We start from the raw sequence: 14926 nt of genomic DNA on the forward strand, positions 1-14926 counted from the left end.
ATACAAAGTCTATACCATCCCTAGGGCTCAACCTACCATCCCTATTGTACCTAGTGCTCAGACCTACCATCTACTAGTTCATCTACTGCCCGACCTACTAACCCCAGTGCAAAGACGGCTCAACCTACCAACCCTACTGCCCGACCTACTAACCCTACTGCCCGACCTACCAACCCTACTGCACCTACTGCCCGACCTACCAACCCTACTGCACCTACTGCCCGACCTACCAACCCTACTGCACCTACTGCCCGACCTACCAACCCAACTGCACCTACTGCCCGACCTACCAACCCTACTGCCCGACCTACCAACCCTGTATACAGCACCTACTGCCCGACCTACCAACCCTACTGCCCGACCTACCAACCCTACTGCCCGACCTACCAACCCTACTGCCCGACCTACCCACCCTACTGCCCGACCTACCAACCCTGTATACAGCACCTACTGCCCGACCTACCCACCCTACTGCCCGACATACCAACCCTGTATACAACACCTACTGCCCGACCTACCCACCCTACTGCCCGACCTACCAACCCTACTGCACCTACTGCCCGACCTACCAACCCTACTGCCCGACCTACCCACCCTACTGCCCGACCTAATCGTACCATCAGGTGTCTTGAAAGGTGTCACAAACATTTCTTACTCCCACAATACATCATCCTGGCAGCAGACATTCGACCATCATTTGTAAACTGGCGCTGGTCTCTCACAACAAACTGAGCTATTTCCAATAAACACCAACAAAAATCTGAATTACTATGATAGGAATTCATCGCTGTTTAATCATTGTACCGTTGTATGTTGGGCCGAAATTAATCTAATTTGCCCTCCGTTGCAATTACTGGAAAAAAAAAAATAACAGCAAAAATGAGATGGCTAAATTCTGTAAACAAATATATGAACCTTTGTTACTTGTCACACACCTGTCGAGCGGAATTACCCCGTCATGGCGTCAATTAACCTTTTAAAGGTGGGCAAATACTTACCGGGGAAGGCTGAACACCTAGAGCAAGGGAGGTTCCGTGGGTGAGTTCCGGGGAAATCTTGACGAGGGCTCGCTAGATAATCTCGTCGAGTGAGACTTGAGAGAGAGTTCCGCGGCTTCAGGATGTATCAACACGCCCCTCTGACCTAGTAGCTAGAAGCTCTAACCCAATGGATATATATGATCATAAGAGAATAGAACAACAACTTGGAAAGGGCTTCGCTTCATTACAGTTTAAACTTGATGTAAGATTTACTCCTGTCTTTCATAATTCACCTGATTCCATGTGGGTTTCAAAGAAACCGAGGAAAAAAAAGGGTAAGAAACGACATTTAATATATCATTTTCAATTACATAACTCTAGGATCCCCTTTTACATGGCTCTTGCGGTTTCAAGACTGCGCTACAATCAGCAGCAGGTTGAGAATGGAATCCTGCAGAGTGAGAATTTCTTTTAAGACGCTGTAATCCTTTTCGTCGACTGACGATGATACAGCAAGGCCAAAGGAGGCTTTTCACTCGCGGCGTAACCAAGTGAAGGCGGAGTTCGATAACGTCTCAAGGAATATATATATATTTTTGTTTACAATTCATTCCCTTCACGTCTTCAAAACAGCGAACGATTACTGACTGACAAGGATGTATATATGTGTACCTCATGTGTGTACCTCACACGCTACTAATGACGTCTATCAGAGCAGAGCTAACGTAATACGGTACCACCGTAACACACGTCTATCAGAGCAGAGCTAACGTAATACGGTACCAACGTAACACATACGCCACACTCTCATTTACGATATCTTCACCAACCTCTTGGTCTCCCACTTCCACCACTATCACGGACAACCTCGATAAGGACCCAGTGGTCTCCGTCTGTACGATTGTGTATTGCCTTCTCAGCCTCTCACACACACACTGTGGGGAGGATCCTTCTATACCGTATTCTCCATTCAAAATATTCCTGGGTCCATTCGAGAGATCCCAGCCTTAAGGTTGTTAACATCACTTTCCCTTACTCGTTTATAATATTGTGGATATTCACAAACCTCTGCATTCTTTACCCAAGTTACCTGGTGCTGTGAGAGAAGGGGAGTGAGAAGGGGGCGGGTGCTTTACAGCTCTATATATGATATAAGCTCTACCTCTGAAAAATACTAGAAATCGGATTCCACTCCATTATTATACGAAGGAGTGTGTAGTTACACATTACACATAAAGGCAACGTAGAACAGTCACGGGGAGTTCCAAGCCAGCGGCAATCTTAATGTAAATAAAGTAAACAATGAAATGTCAAACTGCAAACGTATTTTTGTAAGCTGTATGTCGGCAGTTTCTCTTGTAAAACTTCTACTTCCCACATCACAAAATCTAAATCAAGTTTCACGAACGCAGACGAATCCATATTCTGGTTACATCGCGATTCCTTCACTATCCACCAAGAAATCTTGATGTGACAGAGAGGATGACCAACCTTCTCTTAAACCCGCCAGCACCAGTGTCTTCTGCTGTTAAAACTGCAACAGATAACACTTGTACACACTCAGAAACACTTTATTAATCTCTGGTTGCATGTATATCACTTCACACACCTCATACACATATAGACCCTATGACTATACCGACCACAACAAACTTCCCATAATGCTACATGTTGTTATTCAACTAATCAATACACTTGTGAAATGAATACAGGTAAACATTATCACTGCCTCTGGATGTTAATACACATCACAGTACAATTCAGCGATCATCGCTGCTGTTAATCACCGCCAACTGTGAGGCAGCAGTAGCAGTGACTACACTGCAGTTGTTAACTCATCATCAGCGGAGATGGAGTGGAAGTGCCAGCAATGTAGCTATTATCATCAACGTATCTGTTATGGTAGCGGTGACTGAACTGTGTCTATCATCATCAAATCCGATCTAACTCCCTCGCCATAATGGATCTGTCATCTTCCTGGTGCTCACCAAACAAGTTTACAATCATCTTCACCATCACTTATCCTACAGACCATCATCATCACACTCTTTAACTCCACCACAATTCCACTATATACTTCTAAAGGGTGTCCCACACAGACAAAATATAGGTACATCAAAACAGGCGACAGGTGACAATGGGAGAAATAAAGATTACGAACATAAAAGACACAGGCGATCTAAAGAAATGGAATGGAAAATGCAATATAAAATGAAAAAAAAAAAAAAGGTGCAGAGAAAAAAAACTAAGATAAAAGAAACAGAAAAGCCAAGTGAAAAGGGAACAGAAATAACGGGATAACCGGGAAAGTTTCTCGTACGCTGGAAGATAAAATACAATACGTAAAAAGATTACGAAGCCAAAAAAAAAAAAAAAAAATACAATAAGCACAAACAGGTGACACTTGATGTGTCTTTTCGTCATTGACAGAACTTCAAAGAAATAACAATTCTGTAGAATAAGAAAAATGCCTCGCTAACGTCTGAACATAACAGGATTTAGGTGTCCCACACCAAGACTTCTTTCTTTCCCTCAGTCAGCTTATGAAGTCCGTCACAAATCCCCTTACAGGCGATTATGGGACCTGGGACATCCCTCTTCTTCCTCCTTAAATGCATAATTATTTATCCCATGATTCTGGATCTTCTACTCAAACCGGGTAACTATTATTTATCATTTTCTTTCTATGTTTATTGTGTAGCCTAATCTTTTCCTGTATTACACTTTTCAAACCTGACTTTGGGTGAAGTATATAGCCAGAGTGGGGGAGCTTTCAATGGAGCATTTACTTAAAAACTTTGTGCCATAGGAATATTACATACAGGGCTTTTTTCTTTTTTTATTTTACCAAGCTCCGAGGGGAAGGATTAAATTCTTTATATATAACTCGTAGGCTCCAGTGACAGGCTAAAGTCCTTATTGGATGAAACATATATGAAGCATACACACACACACACACACACACACACACACACACACACACACACACACACACACACAGAGGAACAGACGAAAAAAGGCCACATCTGCTCACGTTCATTCTCTAGCTGACATGTATAATGCACTCAAACCACATCTCCAAATCTACAACCAGGCCCCACGGACCATTTCATGGTTTACCCTCAAGACGCTTCGTAGGCCCTGGTTCAGTCAAGTGACAGCATAGGTAGATAAGAGATACATACATACACAACACAATACATATAATTCGAATCATACAAACCCAGGACACCTATTATGGGGCTCCTGAAAACTCCGGGTTGAACCCCCTCACAGATAATAGGTCCTCGACGAGACTGTACTCATTTCCGTTCACGAACGATGATGTAGCCTCGCTGAAGTGACTTCCCTCGCTCGCGGTGTAGCCACTTGAAAGCGGAACATACCCGCGTGTGTATATATATGCGGCCAAAGACACAACTTACATCAAAACACGCTTCGGGAGGCGTCTACACCACACATACGGGAATTCCTCTTATGCGTTATTCACCAACACACCACGTAATCCGCACACCGGCTTCTCTCTCTCTTTCATAACTCCGTCTACGGCTCTGAAAACCTCTACCACAATCAGTATGCAAGTTTCTGAAGTTAAGGTGTGTATATATATGTGTATATATATGCGGCCAAAGACACAACTTACATCAAAACACGCTTCGGGAGGCGTCTACACCACACATACGGGAATTCCTCTTATGCGTTATTCACCAACACACCACGTAATCCGCACACCGGCTTCTCTCTCTCTTTCATAACTCCGTCTACGGCTCTGAAAACCTCTACCACAATCAGTATGCAAGTTTCTGAAGTTAAGGTCTACTTTCTCCCCCCCCCCCCCCCCCCTTAAACGAATTCTCTAACTTTTTCAGTTTCTGAATTACTGTGAGCCGCAGGTAAAGGGAGGCAGGGCCCAAATCCACACGATATTAAAGTTTACATCACAGTCTAAAAGTTCTTCAGACTTTTACTTCCTGGTCTACCTTTGATCACTGATGTCCAAGTCGCACTTGTGTGTTCGTCCTGTCCTAACTCCGTTCAAATCTAAGTCTGTGTTGGAGTTTCGTGGGAGCTGGTTCTTATCAGCTGTTGTCATATTTGCTTGAGACTCGGATTTTGCATGCGTCCCCCCCACCCCCTATATGCGTCACCATTAACGAACTTTTTCACAACGAAGTTCTACCAACACCCCACTCCCCACTCCTCCTCATCTCTTCCTCCTCGTGAGCGCTTGCTGCGTCAACACTATCAAACTTTTCTGCCATATTAAACTTCGTGTCACAGTTTCTGCCAGACTTCGGATTTCATATGCGCACCTTCTGCCACGGCTGTCCGAGACTTAAATGTTATTTCGACTTGAACGTCATCTCACACCTTCTGTCCTCACGTCAGAAAAGGGGTGTTTTAAAACGTCCTCTTATAACTGATGACACAGTTTAATTCATGGAGTATCTCTCACCTCCGTCTGACTCTCCTACAGAAATCCAATACTATACTGGCGTGATGGTCCTATCCAGCCTCTACCCAGCCATGGAGAACGTGTTTGTTGCGTGGAGGGTCTGTGGTCACCCGTCATTTATCATCCATCGCTCCCCACATTCCTCAACTCAGTTACTGGATTACTGCAAAGCTGGGGGAAGCTGGGAAGCAATAACGTCTTTACCGACCTCTTCTTCATAAAGCTTTTGTTCTCTCCCAAAAATCTGTTTTTCTTTTATATTAGATTGAGTGTCTGCTTATTACAAAACAGACAGAGGTGAACACACAGACACACACAGACATAGACACATACACATAATATATTTTTTTTTCTTTTTCTTTTTTTTAATTTTCCAAAAGAAGGAACAGAGAAGGGGGTCAGGTGAGGATATTCCCTCAGAGGCCCAGTCCTCTGTTCTTAACGCTCCCTTGCAAACGCGGGAAATGGCGAATAGTTTGAAAGAAAAAAGATATATATATATATATATATATATATATATATATATATATATATATATATATATATATATATATATGAACTTGTAGACCACGAAGGGAAAAATCAAAGCAGGAAGATCTTCAGTATTCCACAGTCTAACGGCATATTCTACGCCTAACACCCTTTCTCTTCTCCCACTCTACCCTTCGTTTTATACAAGCGAACCGCCTTCCTTCCTTCCTTCATTCCTTTGTTGAATCTTAGTCTCCCTCCTATTATGCTTCTCCCTCGTCCATCCTCCAACAACCATAAGTCTAAAACAATACGCTAAAGAAAGGGAAATGAATAATTTATGCTTGAATACGTATTCGCTATTCAGGCTCGCACAGAAATACCTGTCAGGTTCGAACATTTTGCAGAAGTTATTCCGCTGGTTTACAGTAAACGTCCACTACACAAATGGACAACACACCATTTAACGAAAATCACGCACATTACATCTCACCGTTAATTTATTCATTTAATTAAGGGCATTTGTTTGTGTGATCTGGAGCATGATATACTGGAACGACCTGGGGCTGAAACAATGCGCTTCGTTTTATTTCCGAACTTATAGTGTAATTCATAATTAGCCAAATTAATTTTCAGCCCTGAAGATTATCGTGATCACAGGTAGAATCGTGAGTCTGTTGGTTCACAAGGCCCGGCCATTACGACAACACGAACGGCTGCGGTGTTACCACTGTACTGACCCGAACACATTTCACACGTACTCCGTTGTGTTACGTCGGTGAACAAAAAAGAAATATGTGAAGCAGCTTCTTTCACTGCTAAGGGAACTGCTGTCTTTTATAATGAACCTTGAGCACCTTCTTCGAGTGTTCAATTCTACGGTCATTCACTCTCTAACTCCACGTTATGGCCGGTCCTTGACCCCCAACTTCACTGACGGGAATCAACTCCAACTCCTCCACAGTCGTTCCCGCGACTTTTGTGCGTCCCAGGTACCCACAGCGACGCGTCGTGCCCCACACTGCCCCAGATAATCGTCGGCAGGGAGCACCACCTGCTGCTGCTGCTGGGAAGGACAAAAACAAGTCTCTCGCCACAAATTATCGGCTTTTGGGACGATCGCCTCGCAAGGGAGTACATAACTTTAAAAGCTTTCCAGACTCTCGTATTTTTCGTAGCCACTCTCCTGGCTGAGGCTGACGCCCCGCTGAGCGACAACCTCTATTAGTTACCAGCTCCAGGTCTCAGGGCTGGACAGCCCGTCCCCTTGCCCACGTCGGCCGCCTCGCTACCCGTTAACCACGCCCGACGGACCAAAGCCACGCGTCACTCCCCGACAGGCGCACCAAAGCCATCCGTCAACTTCACCGAAGGAACTGACCGCCACCCACACCAAGGAAGTGACCACCGCCCACGCCAGGGGAATTTACATCTACCCACAACCAATTCCTCGACACCTGACCCATGAACATGTGCTCCCTAACTCTGAACTTCAAAATGACTATCTCTTTCCCCAACCCTCCATCCTCCACACACCTCGCTCATGTACACCCTCTTCTCTACACTTGTCATATCTCTTCGTTTCACACGTCGACTACCTTTCACAGTACTTCCAGCCTTCCTATGAGGCTTCGTCTTCCCTTGAATTTCTGTTCTTACAGGATAACGTTGTACGCATTCTGTCTTAAAATATTCATCCCTCCCTCTCTCTCTCTCTCTCTCTCTCTCTCTCTCTCTCTCTCTCTCTCTCTCTCTCTCTCTCTCTCTCTCTCTCTCTCTCTCTCTCCCTAACCCTGTCTGTCTCTACCTCTCTCACGAATCATCTATCTCTGTCCTCCTCTCCATTTCTCTCGAGAACAATCCGTTCTTTATCAGTACAATAGTTTTCTACTTTTTGCCTTCTCCATTACTACATTTTGTCTGCTCAGCGTCATTGTTCAGTTTTCAGTTACACTCGTACTCCAAGCTTAACTTTAATTTTTTCCCCCTCACTTTCAATTTAGTGCTTTTCATATTTCTGAAACTCTTATACAAACTTTTGTTACTTGCATATCATCTGCAGATCTCACTTATTTCTTTTAGTTCATTATAAATATTCATAAGCATAATGTTCGGCTTCTGTTAATTCTCGACAGTCTATAACAGTGAGACCTTTTACACAGACTTATATCAAGTTCTCTGTTATCTTTACTTCCCATCATTCTTCCTTTTCCATCTTATTACAGTTCTCTGTACCCGCACTTTCCGCATATAAATCTAAATACATGCTTTCATTCCCTTCTCTTAATCCTATAGACGTCAACATTACACCCACCACAACACACATATCCACCTAAACGCACCCATACACTTGTGATACACACACACACACACACACACACACACGACCTGTGCCAGTAACGGCACACCGGAAAATACGGGGCTGTTAATGAGATCCCGTGCCAGGCGTGCACCTGGCAAGTCTTTACTCAATTCACAAACTTCAACTAGCAATGGGCCTCAGTAATTCTCAAATTCTCTCTCTCTCTCTCTCTCTCTCTCTCTCTCTCTCTCTCTCTCTCTCTCTCTCTCTCTCTCTCTCTCTCCTGTAAATTTTATACTTTCCCAGCAAATTGCCATTTTGTCGTTCTAGGATACAGAGGACTCCGGCACTCTGTGGGTACGACAAGGGTAAAGCTAATTCCCACTGAATATTCCTGACTCCCTCGTCATCCCTCAGTTGAAGAGTCTCCGGGTGCTCGTCTTTGTCGTCGATGCACAGAATGTCTCAACGTATTATGCGTAAGACCCCGTTGGATGTGTCACTGGATTTTCTGCATGGTGAAGAGAATATACCTTGTATTTTGTGTACGATACACAGGGTTTGTCTCAGTGAGTTTCTGAGGACAACTTTCGTCATCTTCTTTTTCTGCGTATTAAGCCCTAATGCCTGGATTGAACGGGTGGTCTGAGAAAGCCGTGTTTCGTCCGGTGGAAACACACCAGCCAGCCACCTGTCTGACTGGTCAGAGGACTGACGCCTTACCAGTGAGGAGAGAGAGAGAGAGAGAGAGAGAGAGAGAGAGAGAGAGAGAGAGAGAGAGAGAGATTTCCGTCCTCATCCCGGCGTAAGAGCCAAGTGGAGGAGGCTGGGAGTCCGTGATTCTCTGAGCTCCAGTGATTTACAGCGGTCTCACGATGGCTCTGGACTCCCCCTCCCTCCTTCACCTCTTAATTCTTCCTTTTAACTTGGGCTAATAAGATTTTGTTTTTCCCTTCTTCCACGAACTCTCGTCCTTCTTGTCTTCCCAACTCTTCATCTTCATCTTGCCTTCTTCCTCGTCGTTCCCGTGTTACACTTCTCTCTTTTATTCTTTGACTTTTTACCTCGTCAATTGACCTTCCTCGCTGAGAATTCTCCTGTCCGATGTACCCCATTGCCTTCCACTGCTTATGCAAATTCGGATTATTTGAAATCAATGTAAACCTCTCCACTAATCCGATTACAGAGTAGCTCCAGGGAGCAGGACGGACGTTCGGTCTGTCCTCTTCTTTCCCCAAACCACCACCGCCACAACCAACCACAGTCCTACCCCCCTGAGCCCTCCCTGGCTAAGACGATCACCAAGACTACCACAATCACCACAATTATTACACCCTGGGTCACAAGACCGGTGACTTCTACCGTATTCGTGACAAAGTCACAAGTTTTCCATCCGACTTAACACAGTACGAAACAGGTACCTCATCAATTCCCACATCTGGCGCTTTAAATCTCCGGAGCACGACGGTACGGCACAGTGTGTACGATGGCCACCTAACCTAACCTAACCTATCTAACCCTTAAGGCTCATGTCAAAGGACAGGCCATCAAACCCCCCCAAAAAAAAAGGCTGTCCTTTCGCGCTCAGGTTCCGCTTGCGCACGGTCGCGTTCAAGGGCCACGCTGTCGTGCACAAGGGACGTGCCGTCGTGCTGGGCGGGTTAATTAACGGACTAAGCGCCTGGTGTATGCGTAATCCCCAGCAGATGGAAGACCAGGATGTCGTGGCGTTCCACGACGCGACTTGAGCTCGGGGGGGAATCTCCGCTCAGCGGCGATCCCACCGCTTGCTTCATTTGCTGTTAACGTAAGTGGGCTTCCCCACCACCCCCCCTTGACGCGAGTGAGGCTTCACCTTCGTTTAGCACACGTCCTTAGAGCGCCAGTCAGTCCTGCTCACTATAACGTCTACGTCATTCGAAAATCCCCCAAGGAGGAGTAAATGTGGCAGCAAGTGATATCAGCCTTAATTCTTAATCTACACAGACGGAGAAAGGACACTGACCTAGATGGATCGTCCTCGACCACCAGCACATCAGCCCGCAAGAATATACAGTTACGATCTGACATACCAACTACCACAGATGAATGGAAAACACATTCTGATCCAATACCGTAGGCAGATGCTTCCATCTTGCCAAGGCAGGTCCCAAAGGAAGTTGGACTACGTCTCTATGCAACTTTTAGTATTACCATACAATACATATTAGATCAGTTTCGCCTAGTTTTACATACGCTTCACCAGGACACTCCAAGAGTGCCTGGAGGCCGTCCGTGGTAGAGCGAATTTCGCCAAGACACTTCCTGGGCGCCTAGGAAAGTCCGGTATTGAGAGTAGTTTCACAAAATCACTTCCTCCGAAGGATGTGGAGCACCCCGCTGTAGAACGACTTCACAAAGACAGTTCGCTCAGCAATGCTTCTCACCAAAACAACCAACCTCTGGGTTGACCATAGCAACCTACCGTTAAGATTACCACCTCAACAGCATAACAAAGACGATCATCCCCCCACCATCCCCATTTCACCATTTTCACCCAGACACCCACTAATCTAGACAAGCTGCTTGCCTCGCCAACCAACAGCTCTACGACCAACCCCCACCCACCCACCGCCAACGACGCCTCTCCCTCCCTCCTTCAGCCTTGCCGTAAGGGTAAAATTCATGGCGTTCATTTATTGCAGGTATACGAGTTAATTCCTCAATCTCGGCCAGAGAGATTTACGGCATTAATCTCAGGCTCCAACGGGGCAGAGAAAAAAAGATATTGACCGGACGCAACCGTCTCTGCCGGGGCAATGATGGAGACCTGCCCCAGGCAGGCTCCTGCCACGTACATGACCGTGACACGTGGTACGTGGGGGACGCATAGCGTGCGATGCTTGAAACGTGCCAAACACATATGACACGTGAAACATCGGCAGATACGTGGAAGTTGCCACATTAACGTATGAAAGACACATATGGACACACAAGATCGCGACACCTGACACATAGGTGTCATTACACTACAATACCCGACACTGATCTGGCACTTGAAACTATGCTGATAACGACCGGCCACTATATCTCCGCTGACCGGCCATCATACCTACAGTGACCTGGCACTGTATCGGCAGTAACCTGGCACTATACCGGCAAGGCCCTGCCACTATATCGACACTGACCTGACACCATATAGACAGCGACGTGACACTTTACCGACGCTGATCTGGCATCATACAGATAATGTGACACCATTACCGACACCAACATGGCACCATAGAGATAATGTGACACCATACCGACACTGACCCGACACCATACCGACACCAACATGACACCATAGAGATAATGTGACACCATACCGACACTGACCCGACACCATACCGACACCAACATGGCACCATGGGGATAATGTGACATCATACCGACACCAACATGGCACCATGCCGACACAGACCAGCCACCCTGAAAAAAAAAAAGGCTTACAAATTATATTAAAGGAACCGACCACAATTCGGTTTCATAAATTGGACCTAAAGACTCGACTGCAACCATTGTATGAGGGACGCGTTCAAAAAGGCCCCCCCACAATTTTATGAGGACGGCATGAGGAACGGCCGGATTTATCTGGACTTTGATTACCGCGGGGAAAATGTGGGGCACCAAAAGACGATATTGAATTCCCGCGGACAGCAGCAGCAGCACCACCGTTCCTTTTCCTACCTTCCTCAGGACGCAGTTTTATGCCCCCACGACGCCTCGCAGAAGGCAGCTTTAACTTGCCAATCTGTTTGTTTTTCATTAACTAGAACACAAGGCTCCGGCCCTGCTTACACAGGTGGGCTACCGGGCCGGGTGTAGCAGCAGCGGTGGTAATTCATGCGATGGGCTCTGTTCTTTCCTTCGTCTCATGGCAGCGACGGAAGAGTGGAGAGGAGATTATCCCCTCGTTAGTATGAAATCGATCCTCTCCCCTTCCCCTCCGTACTCAATTCGACTCACCCACAGATCAACTCTTTGAGGTCAGAGCTGTACTTCCCCTGACACAAATGAACACTTGCTCCCACCAACCAGGGATCATTTCAGTAACAATTGCGTAGATTAATGATTTCTGGGGAATACTAGTTACGATGCAGTGAAGGTTGAGCTCAACTTCGCATGCTTCTGACTGCCTCGAGGCGAGTCGTCAGCAATGAACACTTAATTGCAACACGACTTGAATATGATCTAACATAACGTAAACAGCTGAGGTACAAATAATCATTAACTGATCATCAACTTCGAGGAAATATCTATGGGGAGAGAGAGAGAGAGAGAGAGAGAGAGAGAGAGAGAGAGAGAGAGAGAGAGAGAGAGAGAGAGAGAGAGAGAGAGAGAGAGAGAGAGAGAAGAAGTTATTTTTCCACAATAGATGAGAGACAGTGAGTTGCACTAGAAAATATATATATATATATAACCCAGTTCGGAATCCCTATTGGCAACTATCAGCCCCATTCTCTAGTCTGTCTTATTTCCCGTGGAGTCCCGCTTTCTCTGATTCCCATTTTCCATACGAGTGCTATCATCTATACTAGTCCCATTTTTTTTTCTCCCTAGGTCCCATTTTCTCCCTGACCCGTCGTGGGGAGCCGTGCTCATGAGAGAGAGAGAGAGAGAGAGAGAGAGAGAGAGAGAGAGAGAGAGAGAGAGAGAGAGAGAGAGAGAGAGAGAGAGAGAGACTCCATGTTTCTGATTATTGCTGTTTACTCAGAATTTTTGCACCTTTTACTCTCTCTCTCTTTTTTTTCCCCCTGCTGTGTTTACACATTACCCAAACTTTCGGTGCTATTTGCACATTACACAGCTTTCTTGCTTTACAAATTACCCGCCTCACTCTTGCCGAGCCTGTGCGTTTATATTTAATATCAACAAAAGCCTGACTCACTTCTACAATTCAGACTTGCCATTTTCTGCCTAATTAATCCTATAAAACTCTGATATTTCCCCTCTCACTTCACTTCCCTTTCCCCGTTCCATTCCACCTCTTCCCCTCCCCCTTACCCGTGGGATAGAGCCTTGTTGCCCCAAACCCAGACAGTTGTTGCAGTTGTTGTAAACATCTACCCGGCACACACAAACTGAAGGGACGTGTCACAAATACGTGGGACCCTCTGTCCCGCAGCAGACGGTCCTCTGACCAACACTCCTGCGACCGTCGCTCTCTGGCTGACTGGGCCAAGAGCGTCGGGTACACCTTTATGAGCCCGTTGGCCAGACCATGCAGTGAATCATTATATATATATAGTACAGTAGTCAGGGATGAGGTACTCACTTGCAGTAATAGAGCCTTCCTTCGCGAGTGCAGTGGACGGTCCAGCCAGGGCGGAGGCGGCCCTGGAGGCGGTCCAGCAGCTTGAGCAGCAGGTGGGCCCGCTCCTGCTCCTGCTGGATGCTGAGGCCGCTAATGCCACCCTGCTGGCTGCTGTTGAGCCCGCCCCCGCCGTGCTGGCTGCCATACCACGGGTTCAGGAACATTGGCATCCACCATCACCCGTCGCCCTGGAACACAGGATAAGCCAGTTATTACTCTCTCTCTCTCTCTCTCTCTCTCTCTCTCTCTCTCTCTCTCTCTCTCTCTCTCTCTCTCTCTCTCTCTAGGGAAAAGGACCGTAGAATCACTTCCATCCTCATACTCTCGACACTTACGACTTGCTCTGGACACCACGAGACCAGACTGTCTCATGCGTGTCTCTGAAGCCATAGACAGATTGTATGCACACATCACTGATATAGGGATTCGTGTGAAGTTATTGTGTATTCCCTCCCACGTGTAAGGTGTCCGAGAACATGATGAAGCTGATGCTTTAGCCAAACTTGCTCTAGACAGAGACGGTGATGAATAAGATACTGGGGATGCCAAACATAGGGTGAAACACTGCAACCAGGAAGGAAATTAAAGATGAATGCGAAGACAAAGGGCAAATAGACACAAGCAGATCCGCTTTCCATCACAATGAAGTACTTATCAAGTTAAACACGTGTCTGGAGAGAGTAAAAGGATCAGTGGACTATACAATGTTGTCAACTGCTGGATCGAAGCTAAACTACTGGTGCCATTGGCGATTTAGCTCCTCTGTAAATGTTAATCATGTAGGGCTAAGAAGAATGTGGCATGGATATGGACAAACACACAGAGGATCATGTCTTAGTGTGTAAGGAAAAACTCTGCTCCACAGAGATAGGCCCAAACGAACCCTGAACAAGATGGCTCATTTCATACGTATTAGTAAAATACCTGAAATTTTGAGTGTGTCAACTTTCTGCATATGGTCGATGAGTCTACCGTATACCTAAAGACCTCAACCTGGTATAATGAAGCAACTTTATAACATCTGAAGATCCACTGGCGTCTGACAGAGACGCTCTTTGTGACCTCTGTAATCCTCTCTCGCTGCTGCGCACACGATGAGCATCGCCGCTACAATCAACGAACCGCTGACAGCAGCAAAAAGATTAACGAACTCCAGTGACAGGAACTTAAGAACCACTCCAGCCTCAAGATCCATGATCCAGTCGCTACCATACAGCTGGGTGTCGAGACCAGCTCATTGCTCCTCATGACCCGGATCTGCTCCTCACTTAATCACATGGACCCTGGACCTGGCATTCTTGACTTATTCACATAAAATCTAGGTTACAAATCAAATCACTTGGAACCCAGCGTTACTACTCACACCACATCAAGCGAAATCT

The 14926-nt window shown here is 46.1% G+C and overlaps 1 long non-coding RNA gene across 1 annotated transcript in view; it reads right to left on the reverse strand.

The window, feature by feature from the left end:
* The window catches only part of LOC139765484 (uncharacterized), a 165282-nt gene that overhangs the window by 7587 nt on the left and 142769 nt on the right, over nt 1-14926 (reverse strand). Inside the window, exon 3 of the long non-coding RNA XR_011716668.1 lies at nt 13506-13732. This is a non-coding gene — a long non-coding RNA (uncharacterized lncRNA). The remainder of the gene's footprint in view (nt 1-13505; nt 13733-14926) is intronic.

This window comes from Panulirus ornatus, chromosome 55, assembly GCF_036320965.1.
Source record: "Panulirus ornatus isolate Po-2019 chromosome 55, ASM3632096v1, whole genome shotgun sequence".
NCBI classification, from domain to species: Eukaryota; Metazoa; Arthropoda; class Malacostraca; order Decapoda; family Palinuridae; genus Panulirus; species Panulirus ornatus.